Here is a 22960-nt window from a genome sequence, read left to right as displayed (position 1 = left end):
AGCTTGAAGGGGGAAGGAAATATTCTTCAAGTCACTTTTCTTTAACTCTTGGTTTTGTGCTATTTTTTAAGTTTTACAGTTGAAACACCTGAGGGCTAGAATTTTGGAATTTTGAAGGGGGTGAACCCTTATTAAAAGCCTTGAGTATTCAAGTGGCAATTCTATTTGGAAGCAGGGAGGTTTTATTTAAATGCAAAGTACAGTTACAGTGACTGATAAAAAGTATTTAATAATCTGTTAATGGAAGGAAGGTATGTGTATTCTGTCTGACTGACATGTACATAGTTAATGAGGATATTTACAACGTTGCATAGTGAGTGGTGGAGGGTCCATAGGAATGGGGTTGCAAGCTTGGTTGCAAATTCACTTGCATGTCTTTCGTTTCCTGAGCAACAGGGTGTGTACCTAGTGAGGAAAGTCATTCGTTGGCCTGATTTAACTTCTGTAAAGCCTTGGAAATTCTTTAGTACACTTACAGAATTAGGCCTTTGGTTCAGATAATACCATGGATACAGTTACATGAGCAACCTTAATTCTGCCCCCTTGTATGATGGTTATTTCAGCCATTAGTTTCATCAACTTTGGTCAGTATTTCTTCAGTAAAAGCATCACATAGCTATAAAATAATCGTATTGAACTTATCACTGTATTTAAGTAGCCATCGGGATGACACATTTACTTTCATCCAATACAAAAAATGTATAATCGAACACTTTCTGTGGTAGATCTGGCATTTTGCCTTCACAGCAGTTAATTCCATAATTGTTCATTTCAGGCATTATTTGTTGTGCTCAGTTACAGCATACTTTTTTCTAATCTACAGTTAAATATAGTTTTTTTTAATGCCTGGTTTATTGCTCAGTTTAAATGAGGAGCTGTATGGAGAGTTTTCATTATATCATTGGTTACCTTCTTATGGATAAATGACTTTTTCAGAGTTGTCAGGACAACAGTTCTTAGTATTTTCATATTCAAACACTTATTTCCTTTTGCAATTCCGAAATGCTTCCACTAATTTTCAGCTCATTGAATTTGGAAGAACAGAGGGCACCTCTACTGATGCAGAAGAGAACCTAGCTTGACTTTCAGACGAGTTGTTAGGGTGGATTATTAGAAAAGGCATTGTAAACAGCAATGTTGATTTTCATATAATAAACACAAAACCACATAATACCACTTATAGCTATATTTGTGAGTGGCACATTAAATCAGAGGAGGTAGAGAAGTAGAAATGATGCTGTACTCAATAGGATAAATGACACCGCTAGATCTTTCTACTGTGCTCATAGTTGTAGAATATAAGGAAATTCTTCGAGGATCCGATCAGGATTTTAATATGCTCTTTTGAAAACATTTGCTTCTACGTCAGAACTATGGTTTCTTAATAAATCAATCACTGAACAGTACCATATTCTCTCCATTTTTCCAGGAGACCAAGCCCTTTGAGGGTGTGGTACTGGACACACGGATTCATCCCATCTATATTATGTACTGTAATTACCTGGAATTAGGGTCAAACCAGTATGCAGCTCAGTGAAACTTTTTTTTTCCCCATTTATTAGGACAGTGAAGCTATCTGTTCCCACAGTGAAAAGCTATCTGTTCCTGTAGGTTTTCTCCTCAATATTGGAATACATGCTTGCGGAAATGCATTGGTAGCAACTGTCCAGAAATCGCTTGCTGTCCATATATAAACTTGAGGGTACTCCTTGCTATAGTAGCCAAATAATTCAATCAAACTGTCTGTATTTGGCAAGAAGATATATCCAAAGAAAGAATCTAGATTCTGCTGCACTTGCTCATGTCTGCTGCACTTGCTCAAACCGCAAAGTAGTCTTTGCGGTTTGACTACTATAATCAGTTACATTGCAATAATAAATCAGAATCAGCTCTAAAATTATGGTTCTCAGAGTATGCAGAACCCTTTCTTCATTTAAATGATAGTGGAAAACTATCCAAAATATACATACATGAACCTTGAAGTGGTAACTAGGTACCACTGCTGTAGGAGAGGAATGGTTAAATTTGGTTGGTATGTTAATCTCTTCTGAATATAATAAAGTACTTACTAAGCATTTAAAAAGAAATTAAATGCTTTTTGCACATGCAAAAAATAGCATTTTGCTTTTTGTTAATGCAAAAAATAGTTTGATTTAGGAGTATGATGGGTTATTGCAGGAGTGGGTGGATGTTTTATACACCTGTATAAGAAGATATTAGTGGAAACAAAAGGAAAACACAAGTCACATTTAGTTATGGAAGTTCCTAGGTTTCTTATCTCTTGCCAGAATGCTGTTAGTCTAGGTTCAGGTTCTTTGAAAGTCCTATAAACTGTATTCACAATTGCTCCCTTCATTGTTCAGTTGGTTTCATTGCCCTATTGTTAGCCTCTTTCTGGATGTAGAAACCTGGCTTGGGCAAACACAAACCACCTAAAACAGAGGCACGATACAAACATACTGACAAACTTTGCTTAAGTAGGCCACCTTATTCTGTATTAGCTGCAGTTTCCATGTGCCTTGAAGCTGTAACCTTGTATAGAGAACACTGCAATAATTAAGCCTCAAGGTGACAAACAGAAGTAAGTGTGCCAGTCTATCAGAATGAAGGGTTCATCTTTTTGCTAAATACAGAGCATTTCTTTCAGTTGTTTGGATCATAGGAAAATAGGGCTGGAAGGGATCTCATGAGCGGATTCATAGGAAAACGGCACTGGAAGAGACCTTATGAGCTCAGGGCAGGATCATCTCTGCTTAAACCATCCCAGCCAAATGTCTGGCTAACCTTCTCTGGAAAATCTCCAGGGGTGGAGGTTTCACCACTTCTCTAGGCAGCCTGTTCCACTTCTTGACAGCCATCATAGTAAGAAAGTTCTTCTTAATCTCCAACCCAGATTTCCTCTGCTGCAGTTTAAAAGCCATTGCTCCTAGTCTTGTCTTCTGTGGCCTTAGGGAAAAGCCCATTTCCATCCTCTCTGTAATTGCCCTGCAGGCATTTGAAGACTTATCAAATCTGCCCTCAGTCTTCTCTCTTCCAGAATAAATAACCCTAGTTCTTTCACTCTTTTCTCCTAAGTGTTGCTTGCTAGGCCTCTAATCATTGTTGTCACTCTCTGCTGGGTTCTTACCAATCTGTCAGGAGGCCTTACCCGCACTGACCAGAATGGAAGAATCACTTGCCTGATTTGCTGTTAACAGTGCCTAGTATGCTCTTGGTTTTTTTGCCACAAGAGCACACTGTTGCCTCACATTCAGCTTTATGGTTCATTGGAACCCCTGACTGTTTCTCTGCAGTACTGCAACCTAGGCAGTCTGTATTTGTGCACACAGTTATTCCATCTCAAGTGCAGGACTTTGCCCTTGTCTGTGTTGAATTTCAGTTGATTGATTGTGGTTCACCTTTCCAGTCTGTCCAGGTCATTCTGGATCCCAGTCCTACCCTACAGGGCATCTGCAACTCCACCTAACTTGGTATCGTCTGCAAATTTGCCAAGCATTCACTCAATCCCATGATACAGATCATTTATGAAGGTGTTAAACAATACTGTACCCAGGACAGATCCCTGAGGAAGCTCACTTGATACTTCCTCCCAACTAGACATTGAGACATTAATGACTATTTGTTATGCATGATGATCCAGGCAGTTATATATCCATGTTACAGTGCTTCCCCTAATCTGTATTTCCTTAGTTTGTTAATGAGAATGTTATGGGAGACTACGTCAAAAGCCTTGTTTAAGTCAATGCATGTCACATCCACTGCTCCCCGTTATGCTGAGATTCACCTTATTATAGAAGGAAATCAAGTGGTTAGGCATGGCTTGTTTTTGGTGAATCTGTGTAGACTGTTCTTGATCGCCAGGTATCCGGGTTTTCCACTTGCAGTGGAAAAACACAATAAAACTTGCAGGGGTTTAGGTTGTAGCCGTGTTGGTCTAAGGATATAGGCAGACAAGGTTCCTTTGGTGAATTTGATATCTTTTATTAGACCAACAATAAAACTTGGACTTTCTCATTTTAAGGAGAAAAACTCAGAAAACAGTGGGTTTCCCCTTGGAGGCTGGGGAGGACAGGAGAGGGTTGTTAGGCAGGGGATGCTGTGTGCATGTGCTCGTTCACACATCCACATGGCTGCCAGGCAGCCTAGAGAGCAGGTCCCCACAAGTAAGTCCCAGGGGGAGGGTGGGAGTTGGTTTGGGAATTGAGGCCACCATAGTGAGGGAGGGAAGGAGTTGGGCAGAGCTAGGGCTAAGACTTGGGCAGGGGCTGCTGCCTGTCTGGGGCAGTGTATGGGACTTGGGGCCTGCGGTTGGAATGTGCAGCTGCAGGGCCCAGGCAGGGAACAGGATGGGGCTGTGGGCAGCTCGTCCAAGGGGGCAGGCCAGGGGCCTGGCTCCCTGCCGCTGCATGCACTCCCAGGGGTGGCCATAGGAGGCACGCGTCCCTCAGATCTGTGTGTGGGGCGGATGAAGGTTTCCTGCTGCAGGCTCGGCGCTCCCTGCCCTTCCCCTGGGGCCTCCATAGTCTAGTAGGCAGGACTCGGTGTGCCAGGGCAGAGTGGGGCCTGTTGGGCAAGTTTGTTGCTGCATCTGGGAGCTCCACGCCACCATGGTGAGGCATCCCCTGGCTACCTAGCTGGAGATGGCAGTGTGGAGTTGTGCCCCTCGCTGCTGCCAGGTGGGCAGGGGGAACTTCATCATGGTGGCGCGGAGCTCCCAGTGGTGGCAGTGAGCTTCCATGCCCAGCCCTGTGTGCCCTGCTGCGCTGGGCCCTGTCTGCTGGGCTGTCGAGGCCCTGAGGGGAGGGCATCAGGGTGGGGAGCCCCGATCCTGCAGCAGGCAGCCCACATGTATCTGCTCTGCACAGGCTCCACTCCAGCTGTGCCGCCCATGGTGGAGGGGGAGCTGGGCTTTGCTCCACTGCAGCAGCTGCTGCCTCCCACTGGTGACAGCCAGGGTTCAGGTGCTGCTGGAGGGGGCCAGGGAATGCAGACCCAGGTCCTTGTCCCCATAGCCCTGGCAGCTGGGGCTCCCCTATGGCAGGGCTGGAAGGCGGGGGGCTGTGGTTGCGGAGTGAGGGTCATCAGCAGGGTTGCGGGTGGTCTGTAGATGGGGAGTGAGGGGCACCTACGGAGCTGAGGGTGGGGAATGAGGGTCACTGGCAGGGCCCAGGGTGCTGTGGGTTGGGAGTGAAGGGCACCAATGGGGGTTGGGGGGCTTTGAGTCTGGAGTGAGGGGAAATGGCATGGGCAGGGCACTAGCATATCGGAGCTGCTCAGCACCACAAAGTGGGTATGGGGGGACAGCTGCAGATGGACCTGTGTCCTGGTGAGTGAAGGGGTAAGGGGGAACTGATTTTCCACGATAAACTGAATATCAAATGCCAAAGTTTATAGGTATTTAGAATTTATTTTATAATAGGATGTTTATAGATGTGCTCAGGGGGAGAAGGGGTGCTTTAATTAGAGCGGCTCTGAGAACTGCTCTGATTAAAAAGCCTGGCATGTCATGTGTATCAGCGTCCCTGTACTGAAAAATCGCAGTGGGGGTGCTTTAACTAAAGTTTGTTGAACAAGTTTTAATTAAAAATACCCCTGCTGCCATTTTTCAGTGCGGGGATGCTGATGCACGTGACGCCTGAAGTATTCTATAGCGCAATAATTGCCAAGCTCCAACAGACTTGATTAATCAAGTCTGATCTGACGTTGTAATTACAGCGTGTTGGAGGAGCCTGTCTGCACATGTATAGGCACCCATGGTGATTCAGGCACTGGTAGGGTTTTAAGTTGCTTTAAAATGGCAAATATAGCAATAAAACATTGTGTTTAACTGATACATATGTATATAGTGGCGTTTCATTTTAATCACAGAAAAATGCAGATTTGGGATTTTTAATCAGAATTTGCAATTTTTAAACAGAGAAAACCAGGTTCCCTGCTGATCACCTTGTTCTTTTAGGTGCTTCAAAAGAGATTCCTTGAGAACCTGCTTTGTGATCTTTGCAAGTATTGAGGTTAGGCTGACTGGTCTGTAGTTCCACGAACATCCTTCTTCCCTTCCTTAAGGATGAGCATTTATATTTGCCCTTCTCCAGTCACCTGGGACCTCACCTGACCTCTCCGAGTTCTCAAAGAGGTTAGCCGGTGGCTCTGAAAATACCTCAGCCGATTCCTTACGCTTAGTATGTATCCCATCCAGCCCTGCCAACTTTGAAAGCATCTAGCTTCTTTAAGGAATCTCTAACCTGTTGTTATAGTACTCTAGACTGATTGTCTCCTTCCTTATCCTTGCTGACAAGCATGCTTATCATTTGATTAGCTGATCCTATTTGTGAAGACTTAAGGCAAAAAGGCATTTAAAAAGCAAATAATATTGTAGAAAACTTATGAAAAAGATTTCTGGACAGTTGTTACCAAGTGGGTGTTGGAGGCAACTGGGTGCCCTGTACAACCCTTGCACTAGACTCCATGCCAAGTTCTGAGCCTTAGCAGGCAAACCTCTTCAAGAGCAACCATGTATATATGTTCTGCTAGAGTTTTCAAATATATCAGCATATTATTAGGTCTCTGCTACATGTTTCATCTGTTGTGCAGTTACCTAGTTAATTGCGCAATTAATTTAGATCGGCAAATTTAACTATGGCACCTTAAAAACAGGTCCAACCAGATATCAGAAATGTGTAATAACTTTATAGCTGGTTTCTGTCCAGCTTTACTTTGCTCCTGTAGCCTGTGCCTCTGTGGTTGGGAGACACCAATTGCTGCGATCTCCTAGCCATGGTGGTGCACCCCACAGCTGCCAAGGCTGAGACTCCTGTGACTTAACCCTAACTGCACCCCATACAAATCTGGGGCGCAGCTGGGGCTGAGTCCCATCAACTGTGGGATTCACAGCTGTGGGAGCTTATTTGCTGGTATAGTGGAGCCTTGACAGCAATCCTGGGGTCCCCTTGTACTGGGAATAAAGTGTGATATGATCTTATGCTGGATCTCACAATTGTGCTTCCTGCCATGCACATGTGGCATGACAGGAGGTATAATTGTGTGGATCATGTATTGGATCCCTGCACCTGTAAAGGGACCTTTAGTGGCATTAAACCTAACTGATCTAAGATTTAACCTACACATTTGTTCTATCTCCTACTCTAAACTGTTAAAGCTGCTGTATGTGTATTTTTCTCATTTTAATGCTTTAGTGCTTTAAAGAAGGCCAGTGCCATATGACCCCACGCAGGCTAATCACTAGAAACTAAACAGACTTGGAGATAAGACACAAGATTTCTAGAGATTACTGGAGAAGTTCTTTCATGACTGAGTAATCTTTCACAAAATTAATTACTTGTGATCCTAGTGGTAGTTGAGTTAGTAAAGCAATATCTTGATTCTTAAATTTGAGGTCTATCTTCTTGAAGACGGATCTTTTTGATTAATATTCTTCAGTGAGGTATTTAGAATTGCCTCCTTAATACCCTGAGCTCCTTTTTCTGATTTCTACCAGTAGGGAGGGTTAAAACATCTGAATATCAGAGAATAAAATTTGAGAAATGTTCTACTTCCCTCCTCCCTGCCATCCTACCTTTGCCTCCCAACTTCCCTCTCCCCAGCCCCTGATTTATTTGGGTTGTCACTTTGAATAGAGTTAACAGAACAATGCTGTACCAGCTTGGGTGGCTCATACAAAATTGCCAGTTTGGGTACAGCACCATTTGGTCATAGGCAATAGATACATACTGTGTTATGATTATAGTACAGCTTTCATCTTGATGGTCTCTTACTGAGGATTTTTCAGGTTTATAAGTTAAGATAAGCATAGTTGTACTCTGATACAGTTATTCTATATCTGATATAATTAGTTGCATTGAATTTGCAAGATTGTAATCTGTTGAAGTCCGTGATATTCTTTATATGATCTATGTTTATTTCTGAGTGCTTTCTTTTAAATGCTTCTTTAATTTGGTAAAATCAGTCTAATTCTAAGGTTTGGATGTCAAGTATTGAATGATAGGAAAGTAGTATGTAGCTTAAGTTTAGATATTTAGGAATTTGCCTGTGTTATTTTTCTATGAGAATATGATAGCACAGTAAGTTTTTAATAGGCATAATGTGTTCTGTGAAGACTGCTCTGATGTACGAGTGAAGGAACAGCAATAGGTACAAAATGAGAGTTGAGTTTTTTAGAAATGTGTAAAACTGCACTAAAATTAAATGCCATACACTTATTTTTTAAATGAAGAACTGTGGTGCTAAGATGAGGAAGAATAAGTTTGAGGTGAACGAAGTGTGTAAAAAGCTGCAGTTCTGGTAAGTAGACCATCCTCAGTAGTTTAGTGTGTATAAATTGGCTGGATTGTTGTACACTAATTGGCTTCAGACTTTTGCCAAAGATTCTGAACCTCCTTGATCGAGGCTGCTTAAAGTCAAACGTTGTCCCTGACATTTAGCCAGATTTTTCTAGATAGTAAATAGAAACCAAAATAGATATACCAAAGATATACTAGTGATTATGCATTTCTGAAACAACTGTAATTATGGCTTTAGTCAACTAATTGAGGTCTACCTGGTGAGTGTTTCATTTGTCTTTACACAGTCTCAACAGTCTTGGGTCAGGTTATGAAGAGAGCTTCATTCATAGTGTAATAATAAGTTTGATTTCATATTTACACAAAATACCTGAATGTCCCTTATATGGATGACTGTGCTGTTGAACAGCCATGCTACCAGTTTCTTCCAGGAATAATTAGAAGCTATATGACTAATTAGGCTTTAACCTGGAAGAGATGTTGGATGTGGGAGTAAGCATCAGATTTGTATGTCGTTCTCTAGTAATGTGGCATGTCATTTTGTGGAGACAACTAGTTTGTACACAACTAGTTTGTACACAAACTAGTAATTGCGAAATTATAAAATGGAGTTGGTAACCCTTTTCCAATTAATATTTAGTGTTTTGTGAATTTGCGTTTCTTCACATAGTTATATTCTGGTTACTTCATAACTGGTTTAAGTCTTGAACTAGTTGGTGATGGAATTTTATTCTTTGGTAAATTATTGGAGAAATGTGTTTTCTGAAAACGAATGCTATAATTTTTATTTTTTTTAAGAAGCATGAAAATCATGATTTTATACATCATAGAGTAAATGCAGATAAGCAATTTGAAGAGTTCAGTGTAAAAGGCAGGTACCCCTAAAATGAGGTATTAAGTACAGAACTAACTTTTAAAACGCTTTGGAAGGAGACATTTCTACAGTGGAGTGTGGGAAGGCATATCGTCTCAAGGTTAGACCCATAATTAAGTAGCAAATTAGAGTGTAGCAGTGAGGTCAATGATAGTTATTATCTTTAAATAGTATATAATATGCTCAGCATGTATGAGATGCAAACACAGTTGTTACCCTGAGGACTTAGCCTCAGTAGTGCAATATGCCTGTGAAGTAGGGTATTGCCCTAGAGTACTTTTGTAAAAGCAGCTTACATCCCCATTTTTTTTAAAACAAGGTTTGAGAGGGAACCTTAAAAAACCCAGAAGCAATAATAATTGAAAAATGAATTTATTTGCCTACACATTTTTTTTGTAGTGAAATTATCACAACGCTTTTCTCTTGAATCAGAACAGAAAGTGAAACAGAAGCAACTGTTTACATTGAAATATAGCCTCTGGAATTGTGTTCAACCTACAAAATGCCTATTCTTAATTTGTTCAGAAGAGTTTAAGCATGTTCAAAGTGGTTATATCATCAACTTTGCAATTACATGCGTGTTAATAACCATCACTGAAAATATTTGATGTCCTGTAGTGATCAATGCATAGCTACAGCTGGTTGAAGGGGACCAAATCCATTGAACAGGTGATTTGGTTCCATTTTACCAGCTTTAGCAAAGCATTGGAGCGTAGGCAGCCAATACGTTTATTTCATAACAAAACAGCCCCAAGTTTCCTTACCATATGCATATAATTTTACAAAGTATATATGACTTTTTCTTCAAATAATTATACACATCTACATTTGCTTTTAAATTTTTAAGTCATTACATATAACTCAAATTTAGGGAGGACAGGAATGAAAGTTACACCAGAATGGCTTGTATAATCTACCAGTTTGTTCTTGAGCACTTTTATAGGCACAGTTTTTTTAGAATTGGTAGATTGGCCTAATAATACTGTACAGTTACAGTATTAACTTCTGACTAATTCCAGAGTACTGAATAGCTGTATTTTTTGTGTAAAATAATGTATAGTAATTATCTTTTATCATAACAAATCACATTGCGTAGGCATGTTATTTTAGTTTTACCCCTTGCTGCTGTTTTTCATGACAGTTGGTTAGCACTAATACAGACTGGGTTGTGGGAAGAGGAGTATCTCTGACCCTCAGTTATAAATGTCAGATGGTCTTAATTCTTTTTTTTTTTTTTTTTTTTTTTAAGTATATCCCTGGTCAGGATGTGCTTTAGAAATTCCAATGTTTTAATGTAACACAAGGAGATTTTTTTTACATGTTTCTCTTTCTGTACAAACTCTTAATGCAAACAAACAAAAAATAGCTAAAGCAATGCCTCTGGCTTCTGCTAGATGAAGATCCTTAGCCCAACTCATAAAAGGCTCTGTAAATGTGCTTATGATGTAGGCATTTTCTTGCAAGGTGCTGGTTAGTGGTGGTAGATGAACAGGTGATGATTGTATTTGAAAGACCTGTTGTACTTTTGTGGCCGGGGGGGAGCTGCATCAATTCAAACTATGCCCTAATAATGCAATGTGTCAAGTATAGTCTGCATCTGTTTGTGATGTCTGATGTTGGTGATGAGATTTATGTAAATATATTCTTTACAGCATGTATCCTAATAGAAACATAGCAGGTGTGCCACTTGGACTTAAGCATTAAAGACTGCCATAAAACTGGTTGCTATTTTTACCAGTTATACAGGAACTGTTTTACAGATCCAGCTGCTCAAGTGTGCTTTTGGATGGCAATACAGTTTAGTATACTGGCCATATCGGGGCAAAAAATGGCCATGGAAAAAAGTAGCGTAGCATTTGATAATGTCAGCATCTGTTATCCCTGTCAGTCACACAGTCGAAATGTTTGAGTTACAACTGTGTCAGCAGATGCCCAGAGTTCAACTTGTGCTCAGTTAAAATTGAACAGCTGATCTAAGTGATGGATGTGACATTTTAGAATGACTGGGGTATATATTCTTAGACAGATATTAACATGAACTAGCAAGAAGCAATATCAACATAATTTTAACTTTTGTATGACTTTCAGAATTGTCATTTTGTTTCAGAATAGCATTGCAGTGCTACACTGACAAGGCAGGGAAGTATATTGCAATCCAGTGGCTCATTATAAAAAACCTTTCAAACTAAATGTGTGCTTTTGGAAAGTTAATCTTAAAACCAGATTATTGCAGGCATAAAGAAGGACAGGACAGCTTCATAGAAATAAGTGATGTTACCCTCACTTACTCCAACAGTAAATTTGGCTCTTAGTTTGTAAAGCTATTGGCTCTGAGTCTAAAAGCAATTTGGTGCTACCAACCTAAGTAACATTATGACACCCAGTAGAGCTACTGTAGTTTAGTTTGTTTCCATTATAAACCAGCTTGTAATATGCGTGTTATAGTTCCATAGAGACTGCATGCCAAAGTATCTGTTTATAAGAGAAATAACTTGCAGACAAATTTATTAAAAGTATTTTATGAAAACAACTAGATTAATGTAAAACTATTTGTAAGAATACTTCTTTGAAATGTATATAATTATTCAGTTTTAGTTAAACTCTTAAAAAGCTGGCAGTTTTATTCATAATACTGTCTATTAACTTTTGGTATGTTATAGGAATTAAAATATTTCTGTTGAAGAATTCACACTCATATTTTTTAAAGCACTTTTATCCGTTGTTAGGTTCCTTGTATTTGAGAGCTTCTCCCCATCACCTGATTCAAAATGGCCCCAGAACTTAAAGTATATAGCAACAAATCAATCTGTGTTAAATGTGCCTGTTTGTCTCAAGCCGATATAATATGCAAGGGACTGATGTTTAGAGACTGCTGTAATATCTGTACACAGTTAAGCTGGTGAAACAAGTCAGTCCTAGATATTTTGGTGTTGAACAGTTTTAGTTGGAGGATATCTTGGTGTATTTTGATTAGTTTTAGAAGCTAATTTCAAATTGGTTTCAAGCTTTACCGTTTCGTTAGTTTTCATATGGTTCTGGCAGTTAGAGCTTATTGGGCATTTCATAGTTTAAAACTAAGTCAAAGGAGCATTACTAAGCTTAATGTTCTTGTGTAATTCAGAATTATTTATCCCTTTTTAAATTTTTTAAAGTACATTTTTCAGAAAAGCCTAAAACCTGACCTGGCAAATTACTGTCTCTAAATAGCAACCTGTAGTTCTTTGTTTTTCGTTTAGGAATCTCTCAATAGCTTTAATCCACTGACTGGCAGCAGTGGCCTAGAAATCTCTGCATTGTCACTTTCCATGCATAAACCTGACACTGCATTTTGTTCCATTGAAGAGCTCAGCCAGCCTTAAATGTTGATTTGGAAGAAGACCACATTTTAAATTTCAAATATTAGACTTATGTGATATCATTACTTAACATTATTTTGGTGACTTTTCAGTTTTGCATTATGAAGCAAAAGCTCTTAACCTCGAGCAGCTTCTTGACACTTTGTTAATTACTATTTAACAATTAAGACATACATTTGAGAACTACTGAAATCAGGGCAAGTTCTGCATGTTTAAGATGCTAAAATAATATGTCTTGCATCTAATTAGATCATTAAGGGAAGCCTGATTAATAAGAAACTAAATGTGGATGTAATAGATTTTAAGTAGAATTGGTCTCCATTGATTTTTTTTTTCAGATAAGCTATGCTTTTGTATCTAATACATTCTAATGAATGTTTGCACTTTTAGTTCATTGTGTTTGTTGCTTTTAAAAAATGAAAACACCAAGATTATATACAAAACTTATACAACCAAAATAGAGCTTTCATAGCAGCTTGCTCTGTTAAGTGACTTGGGGTAACATTTAATTCTTTTCAATTTGTAAGCAAAAAATGTGTTACAGTGGCAGTAGCATGTATCATCTGACCCTCACCAAATTAATTTACTTCATGAAAGCAACTCAGGAAGGAGACCTGTTTCTTCCAGCAGCTGTTTTAGTTTCCTCTTACTGGTTGTTCAGTGCCTGCCAAAAATACATACTTCTTTACATTCCATAGCATTGTATGTTCATATGGGTACATAAAGAAGTATGTACTCTGGGCAGGTATACAGCTATCTATCAGAGGAATCTGCAAAGTATTTTGCTTCCTTGTCCTTCTACTAAGCAAAATGCAGGTTGTTCCTTCTTTAGAAAAATAACCTTACAATAAACTTGTTTATAAGCTAATATTATTACTAAGATTTACAATACAATTTACCTGCAAAGTGGCTTAAAGTCTATTACAGTTCATTGTTCTGTGATGACATGAACACTTGAAGCACTTATCCCAAGTTTTGGTTGCCTCTTGCTGTTCATTCTGGCTGGCCAGGTTTGAATGAAGAGTTGGATCATTGATGGGTAGCTTTGCAAAGTATTTTCCTGGAGTGGATAGTTGTATTCCACCATAAGAACTTCAACTTTCTGTGAGATCTTCTCTCAGGTTTCCATGCTGGTATATGGTTTGTATCTAGTATCCTGAAGGGAAGTATAAACTCATCTAATATGAAGATTATCTTGCCTTCCACCTTACCCCTCATTCCCCCCACCCCTTTGCACCCCCCCCCCAAACAAAAAATTCCTGTCAACTTTTCCCAGGTCTAGTATCACCTTCTGCTGCAGATCCAATAGTTTGCTTTTTTTCTTAAAAAGAAGAAATCTCCCAGAGTGCCAGTGAGCCTATTGATTGAAAAGATGATGACGTTGAATTTATGGGGGAGGGGGGAAACTATTTGGGCTGTTAGCAAGCTGTAGGTCACATGTGAAAACTAATACTTGTTCAGCACTTCTGGAACAAATTTTTTTTTTTAACTTTGTGTAGTCACTCACCTGCTTCAGTCAGAATCTCTTCTGGGCTTGCAGTATCAATGACAATTGACATAATTGACACGTTAAATGTTCATCTGTTCTCCGTTCTTCATATTCTATTATGTGTTTAAGATGCAAGGCCATCTTTTAATGACCAGTGCATAGTCCTAGTGTGCTGGCCAGGTTTGACTTTTAAAGACCTGTCAGACGTAGATTATATTTCAAGAATTTGTTTGAGTTATTGAGTGCACTTTATCTTTGTGGTGTTAGAAAGGATAATTTGAAATAGGTGTAACAATCAGTGAATTTAAAAGCCCTGAGCAAAGGGGAGAGTAGAAGTAAAATTTCTGCAGCCCATGACAAAAACCTAGTGCAGCTGATAGAGAGCAAATCAGAGTGTAGCAGTAGCTAGCACAGTACTACAAGGAGAAACAGCAATGCAGCATTAGAATTACAGCATGCACATTCTGGGTTTTTTTACTGGGTTGTTTTGTGTACATCTAAGATATAAAACACTTTGAAAATCTGACTTAAAATATGCTTTGGAACCAAGCGCTGAATTATCATATTATTGACCAGGTTTTTAAAAGCAGTTCTAGTTGTGACTTGCAAAGGAAGGTAAGGATGTATTCCACTAAAATTAACTATTACTTTAATGTTCAGAAATCCATGCATGGTAATAAAATTCCTTGAGTACATCTGAGATAGGAGATCTTTCTCAAACAAGTTTTTTTGCCATGAAATTTGGACTAAACTATTGTTGTTTTGTCTTAAGCCTGCTCTTTGCACTACAAATGCTTGATACTTCAACACACTGAAATTAAGCTGTGCCCAGAGTAGAGGGGTTAATATTACAATAAAAACAATCTAGTAAATAATAGCTATGCATGCAGAAAGTCATAGGCATCCTTTAAACGTGCAGAATAAGGCAGGCCTCCTGATGTTCTGTTACCTGTAAGCTTAGTATCATGCAGCATTTGCAGTTGGAAGAGAGGTAATGACCTAGAGACACATCAGCAGCAGCCATCTCATCCTGAGTGTTCGTTCACTCTATTCGCTGATTCAGCTCTTCGTTACGTGGGAGGGGGGAGCAAGGAGGGACGTGTCGGTGAATTCACCACCTTATCACTTCAAATAGATAAAAACTTAAAAGCAAAACAGTGTGAACAGTGATGCCTGATTGGCACCTGCTGCTTTTCTTGGAATGTATAAAATGTGGATGATGTTGCATAGAAATTGTACCTTGCGCCTGGTGGACTGAGAATTAAGTGTCCAAAGATGGATGCTAGGAAACCAGGGAAGGTGAACTTAGCCCATTGTTAGATTAAAATAATCAGAGGAAAAAAAAGTTGGAGTGACTTACAAAACAAGCAGCAGCCCCCCTCCCCCAGCAAATATTTGGTTTCTTCTAGCTCCTTAGACATTGCACTGCATCTTTTCTTGCTTGAAGTTAAATTTCCAGGCTTAACTGTAGGCAGATCTGTGTTGAAGCTACTTTCCATCTTCAGAGGTCAAGTCTCTTAGCGCGAGGTCAGGGCTCCCACATGCACAATATAGAAGAGACTAACTGTATTTCCCACTCGGGGCACAAGCAAAACTGTTACAGCTTTATAGGCAGCTAAGCATTTGAAACACGCACTCCCAGGCAAACAGGCTCTCTTGTGTCTCTCTCTTCCCTGACCATATTTAGTCAACCATTGCAAAAAATAGTCTCTCAGCTGTCGATTGTCGATCCAGAAACTGAGGGAGGCTCTATCTTGCTCTCTGCCTATTGATTGTTCATCCTGGAGTTCCAGTGCTGCTTAGCCATTTGTTCTGATATTTTTTAGCACTGCCAAATAAAGCGGTCTCTCATGTTTCCACTTACATTTCCCAGCTTTGTACTGAGCTTGCGCTGCTACTAATAAAGCCTGATGCGGCTGCCACTATACTTAGCAACACTGCGGAGCAAAAAAGAAAAAAGCTCTGCAAGTAGCAAGACACAAGGTCTTTAGGCAGATATGAAACAATAAATAACCCCCTGTGGCCACAACAGATTGTATAACTTTTTGATCAGCAAAAAATGCTGTGTCTGCCTGCAGATGAAAGCAAAGTCAGAAATGATTTGGGAAATGAAATAAATTTGGTTTAAACAGTGAATGATTTTTATACTATGGATTATAAATCTTTAAAATTGCTTTTTTTTAATTAAGTTTTTCAAAGTAGTGACACTCCAGTTAAAGCAGATGAAATGTTTTTCAGGAATAGAAAATTTAAAACTTAAGACTCAGTCTGAAGGTCTGATTTTTGATGCATGCAAGCCATTTGTAATAAGGTCACTACTGATGCTTTCACAACCTGGAAGCTCATTTTTGTGTATTAAAATAGAGCAGACAATATATTTCTTTTGGAGTAACAGAGCTAGACTAGCCAACATCTTTTGCCAGTTTAGACAGTGTTATACAATACTTAGTGGTAACTGAAGCCAAAATAATTTACTAAAACCTCTTATGTCTAGACAAAAATCTTTTTGTAACAGTGTATTTCTGATTCCCAAAACACAAAATATAATCTTAAAAGCAGCAAGGAGAAAAAAATAATTGCAAAGCATAATGAACCAGTGGCTAATGCAGAGCTAAATTTAGCTTCACAAAAGTAGGAAATAGGTTCATTCTTAACTTCTCTGCAGGTCCGTAACTGTTCTTGTTGATACTTGGAGTTATGGTATTCCAAGATATAAGGGTTGACATGCAAAATACTGACAATGATGGGCTCTAGATTGGTTCTCTACCCTGGCTGAGGTTGTAGCTAAACTACATTGTAAATCCAATGTCTTACCCATCAAAATTTGGGGCAGCATTAGCCTCTTCAAAATGCGGACATTGTTTGGCCCAAAGTTAAGTTAGAAATATCCTGTAGTGTCTCTAGGCCTACTAATGTTTACTTGAATTGTATACGTCATTCTTCTTTAGGGTGCTTTCCTTTAAGCATATTTGTAGTAGTTTAAAAGAAGAGGGGTGGGATGAGGAATCTTTGTGGTGAAAAATAGAAAGAAACCTGCTAGAACCCTGCTACTTGATATCAGAGCACAGCACCATGATTAATTGATTAGATGAAAATTAGAGGTTAACATTTTAAATATGAACATTGTCATGGATCACTGGCTTTGGGGAACTTAGTAGAGAATGTGAAATAAATGCTTAAACACCCAATATTACATGTCATACTATATACTCTAGCCATTTTCCTGGCAGATGGACCTCAACACACAAACTTTGCAAAGACTGTCAACATTCTTCACTTCATTTTATAACCTCAATAGTGGAAGAAAGATGGCTTTACCAGCTTGTCTGTATTTTGCTTTTCTTGTTTTTAAGTGGACTGCACATTTCATTGACAAAATTCAGATTTAGCATTAATCTAGTCCAGGGCCATCCAGTTTCCAAAGGGCCATGGGCTACATGGCCCACAGCCTGCACCAACAGGAGCTGCACAATGTGGGGGCAGCACTAATGAGAGGTTATGGGTTCCCCAGGTTGTGTATGTCATGCATGCATGCGCAGGTGGGCACATGTGGGTGGGCAAGTGCTTCCTCATACAGTGCAGCACTAGGCCTCACCTTAAGCTACTTGCTGGCTCCCCTGTGGCACTGTACTACATGGGTGCTCCATGTTTCCAGCTGTCCTGGCATTTGTGCTATTCTGCCCTGCTCTGTGGGGTACAGGCCTGCAGCAGGGGTGAGCAGAGGAAGGGAGAGCCCTGAAACCTTGGCTGCTGCAATAGAGGCAGTAGCACCTAGGTGGGAGCCCAGGGACTGCATGTTAACTCCTCTTGGGCTGCACGCTCCCTGCAGGCTACCAGTTGGGCATACTGATCTAGTTTAGCAATGCAGTTTCCCTCAACCAATTAATGCCTGTCCCACGGGGTTTAGTTCAGAATTAATCATTTTAAAATATTTTGTGTTGCATGTTAAAACACTGGAAGAAAACAACCTACAAGTATGTTTAACTGATTATATGCTTGTAAGGAATCATTTGAGAAATGTGCATGAGTAATATGGAAAAGTCAGAGTGAACTTCACAAATAGCATTACAAAATGACCAAAAAAACCCAGTTATTGAAGAGGAGGTTGGATATAAACATAGAATCACCCAGTAATGCAGGGGTGCTCAAACTCTTGGCCTGCCAAAAAGCCCCACTGAAGTACCCAGTCTATACAGATGTTGCGAAGCCAGGTCTAAATAATATGCTGCTTCTTCTGGTAAAGGACTTCTTGTTTGTTTGTTTTGTTTTTTTAACATTTGCATGCAGCCTGCTCGCTCATCTGGCCTGTATGGCTGAATGTTGGGCACCACTGCACTAGAGAAACCTAGTGGCAAGGTCTTGCCAAGAAACCAAACTCAGTTTTGGACCCTACACTTCAAGAAAGACAGATTGGAAAGAGACCAGCAGAGGCCTGAAAAGCATGATTTAGGAGGAAAATCTGAAAGAAGCAGGGTTATTTAGTCTAGAAAAGAGAAGGATGAGAGGGTATTTGATAATAGTTATCAAATACCTGAATAGTGATCATAGAGGATCAAGATAGGCTTTTCTCTGAGGCTGTAGGGGACAACTAGGAACAATGGCCTCATGCTGCCACAGAGGAAATTTAGCTTAAACTTTAGGAAGAAATTTGTGATTATTATGGTCGTCAAGCATTAGAACAGGCCACCTAAAAGCAGTTGTGGAATCTCCATCCCCGGGAATTTTTGAGAGCAGGTTAGACAGACACTTAGCTAAAATGGCTCATTCAGGGATGCGTCTGCCTTAAACAGGTCCCTTTGAACCCTGTTTTCCTATGATGTTATGATTTTACATGGCAAATCGTGAATTGCTAACACTCCTATCAGACAGTAGCCAGACTGTTCTCCTTTTTATTCAAATAGCCAGGGGGCAAACTTAGGTGGAGTTTGGTACATTTGTATCTTTCAAAGAACTCTGTAATAACTTTAACCCTTCTTTGAGAAACTCCAGCTACTTACAGGACACAGTAATTCATTGTTTGTCCTTTCCTTCTACCAGTCTGGGTCCTGCCTGCAGGAAGGAAAAGGGGAAGGGAATTACTTTGCTAGACTCTGTCCAGCCTTTGTTTTCTACATCATCCTAGGTCAGTAACTTCATCAAACACAAAAACCAAACTGATCACAGACTTGTTAATTTAACCCTGATGTTGCCTAGCAGAAGGTAGAGCTGTTTGAGTGTCAGCAAGAGATTGGCACTGATTTTCATCCTAAGGATTATAACTAACGAACCTTGTTTCCTGTTGGTTTATTTTTAAATGGAAGCTAAAATTCTCTGTAAATTGCCCTTATAGGTCTCCAGACCCTGCAGGATGTTTCAGCTAGCCACTGGTGAGCAGATTTAATGCCCTATGGTACAGCCATTGACTATAACAAAATACTAAATTGAAACACTTTCAGTTTAAACAGGCTTTATGGTATATATTGTGCTATTCCCCTTTCTTTCATATTTTCAAATGTGAATATTCAGTTCACATTATCAAATATCTGAGATACAGTCTTATGGGAACTTGGGATTTAAGGGAATTTGCCATTGATTTATATAAATGGCACAATTTTAAAGATGCAAGTTAAAACAATATAGGGCAGTATTCTGACCTGTGGCGCTTCCCATGGATCTGGAAATTTGGCAGCAATTAATGCTGGCACCCCTCCCCTGCCTCCAAATTTCAACATCCTCGTGGAGCTCTGCATACAAACTGTCAACCCTGTGCTAGTGTGTCATTCACCGTTAATCTCCTTCAAAATTGGGTTTTTGTGATTGCTTTGTAATGTTTTTTGTGAAGTTTACTCTGACTTTTCCAACTGATTATTAATGTAAGCACATTTCTCAAATGATTCCTTGCAACCAGGTAATTAGTTAAACATTACCTGTAGGTTTTCTTCCACAGTGATTTAACATGCTTAACAAAAGATGTAACAGTAATTCACTCAGAATTGAACAGTCTAAGACCGTACCACATAAACTTTTTTAGCAGAGTACTTTATCTCTTCCTGTATGTTCTAGTTGTTCTGCACCTTTGGTAAGTAATGTGATAAATGCCATCAGAGTTTACATTCTCCTTCATCCTCTTCTCAAGGGCAGAATTATGTGCAGAGCATGGTGTTTTGATGGTGGTGAGGGTCGCATTCAGTGAGCAAAGGCAAAGTTGAAGTGTGCCTTGCACTCAAAGTAGATGATGATGATGTGATAGTCCTTAGTTGCTGTGGGAGTTGGTTTCACAATTTCTCTCTGGTCTCTGAGAGAACCATCCTTTGGACAAACAAACATTATCCTTTTTTTAGGACAAACTTTGCCTATGGAATTGTGGAGAGTAGTAGCCAGTTCTCCAGAGTTGTGGATGCTCTTTTAGAAATGCCAAACTCAGCCAACTGAGCATCTTAAAGACGAGGACAAAGTCTTAGCATGTGACTTCCTTCTCTGGGAAGTCAATGTAGCAAGCAGAGGATAGGTTAAATGTGCCTTTGTTGCTGAAATGTGCTGCAGTAGTCTGTACTACTTGGAATTTCCTAAGGGCTGATGGCTTCATGCCTAGGTATATTGCATTGATATAGTCCAGACAAGAAGTGCAGTGTTCCAGACCCACTCTTTGCTGCCTCCCCTTACTGGATGCTGTTATAAAAGCTATGGAATCTATAATTGGCCATAGATTGTATTGTATTCCATATATTTGCATTCCTGGGTTGAAACTCTGTTAGCATGCCTTATCAGGGATACCATTTCAACAGATTCTTCCTTATTTTGCTAGATGTCAGTAAAACCGTGGCAGCCTACGCTTTGTTAATCTGCATAGAAAATGCGTCTGTAATGAGTTAATAGCAGATGCCATAGTCTGTTATGCTAGGCCTTTTAAAAAATGTTGGTACATTTTTATTGTGTTTTGAAGTATCAAGAATAAAACAAAGTTGACAAAGACCAGCATACACTTTTAACAAAAATATTGTTTTGCTTTCAAATATTTTAATATGAACTGTGAGGTGAAAGGAACCAACACTGTATACAACATATGGTGAACTTGCCAAAAAAAAAAAAATGTTTTTCCAGCTTCATCATGCCGCATCCGTGATTGGTTCTTCTCAGAAGTAAGAGCAATCAGTATGTTGGGTGCTAAAGTCAGGTTTTTTGTGTGATTCACTGTGTTGCTCAGCTAGATCTGTGGCATTTTTTATTTTAAGCCAGGCTTGGAGTTTCATTGTGGAAAGGATCACTTTCTAACATGTTTAATTTGTAGTTCTTAATTTTGCATGGCTAATTAATGAGTTGTTTGAATTCTAGGTTGTGTGTGTCAGTTTATGCCTTTTGCTTCTGTTAACTGGTGCTCTGATGACAAATTCAGATACATGCTGTGCCTTTTCTGGGAGCTGCAAATTATCCCATTGCAAGCAAGAGGATAGAACAATATCAACAGAAGCTGCCAGAATATAAGTTACTACTGCTTCTGGAAGTCTCAACTCTTTGGGAACCCTATGGCTTGAGGGGGCATACTGCCCACATAATAGACAAAGAGGAGACAACCAGGAGATATATTTCCACCCCACAAATTTAATCAGAACAGCAGGCAAGGCTGCAAGATCTCAACATGCTTTGAAGATGATGTTTTCCAGTGTGCAGTCTTTACTTGTACCCTGATCGTCTCCATCCTGCTGACCAGATGTGCTCATCTTTAGTTGTTTGCTATACTGCCTTACCCAATCTTGTTTTGCAAACCCTCCGTTTTAAAACGGGCCTAGGTAAGGAGAACTAGAGCAGAGGGTAGAATTGTAAGCTTGTAGAAACGCAGACAAAAGCAAAAGGAAACTCATTAGCCCTGGTGGCATCTGTCACTAACTCAGTTTTCAAGTGTGGTGTTCTTATGTCACTTTGGCTTTTTGGACAGCCTTGCTTTATTTTGGGTAAAGGAGAATTGATTCTCTCTCTGTCATGGAGGGAGGGAAAAGTAAGTGCAATCCCTGTCCAACTTAAAATTTAGATCATGCATCTTCTGCTAAACCATAATCCCAAGCATGGCTCTGGAGGGGAGAAAGGGGTGCAGCTGTTTGTTCACCCTTTGGCTGTATCACATGTCCAGTGAGCTCTCACTAGCGTGTCAATGGCAGCCCCTATTGGCACTCTGCATATACTGGAAACTGTGAGTTCACCAGCTGGTCAGTGTGGAGCCTGCCCAGAGTCTCTGTTTTTTAATTAACTCCAGAGCTCAGGAGGTTAGTGCAGTGCGTAGCTGATGAAGTGAAGCACATAGAGTATATGCATGTGTAGCATGGCAGGTGTGTGATTGTTGGGTTCTGAGATCAGATCCCAAGGCCCCATTAAATGAATGTGTGCCAGGGGCCTTTGTTTAACTATCATTAGGTTGTAATAATGGTGGTAAAATGAAAAACTTTATTGGGTATCCTTACTTGTGAGTTCAGTGTGTTGCAAATACCTCTACGTAGTTAACCTCTGGGGTGTAGAAAATGTCTCAAGCTGGATCTGGATGTGGTGGGTCCCTTGGCCCCTCCTGGCCCAGACATGGGGATTATCTTGGGATGTGGGCACACAGCAGGGCTGGGGCAGCACAGCACAGCAGCTGGACTCCGCTTCCTGGCAGGCCTGGTGGTGGTGGCCCCTTGTGCCAGCTGATGGTAGTGTCACCACCCCCACTGGATCGGGTTCCACTGCCTGGGCACCGCAGCCCCTCTGCCCCACACCCATCACCAGGCATGCCAGATAGAGCACGCAGGTGAGGTCTCCATGGAGACCAACCTGGGACATGCAGGCAGGGTGTGCTCGGCCAGGTAGATGAAATGGGGCTGCAGGCAAGCAGGGAGAGGCATCTGGGAGTGGGTTGGCCAGGGCCAGGGCTGGGATCTTGGTGTGGTGACAGCACGGGGCCAGGTTTATCTGTTAGACTAGATAAGTTGTTAGGTCT

General features: G+C 40.2%; 1 protein-coding gene across 4 annotated transcripts in view; it reads left to right on the top strand.

Moving 5' to 3' along the window:
- MIB1 (MIB E3 ubiquitin protein ligase 1) overlaps window positions 1-22960 on the top strand; it is a 122299-nt gene that overhangs the window by 52295 nt on the left and 47044 nt on the right. The gene's annotated exons all lie outside the window — the stretch shown is intronic.

Source organism: Alligator mississippiensis, chromosome 3, assembly GCF_030867095.1.
Source record: "Alligator mississippiensis isolate rAllMis1 chromosome 3, rAllMis1, whole genome shotgun sequence".
Taxonomy (NCBI): domain Eukaryota; kingdom Metazoa; phylum Chordata; order Crocodylia; family Alligatoridae; genus Alligator; species Alligator mississippiensis.
Note: the sequence above shows the minus strand (reverse complement) of the source record. Positions and strands in the feature narration are given on the sequence as shown.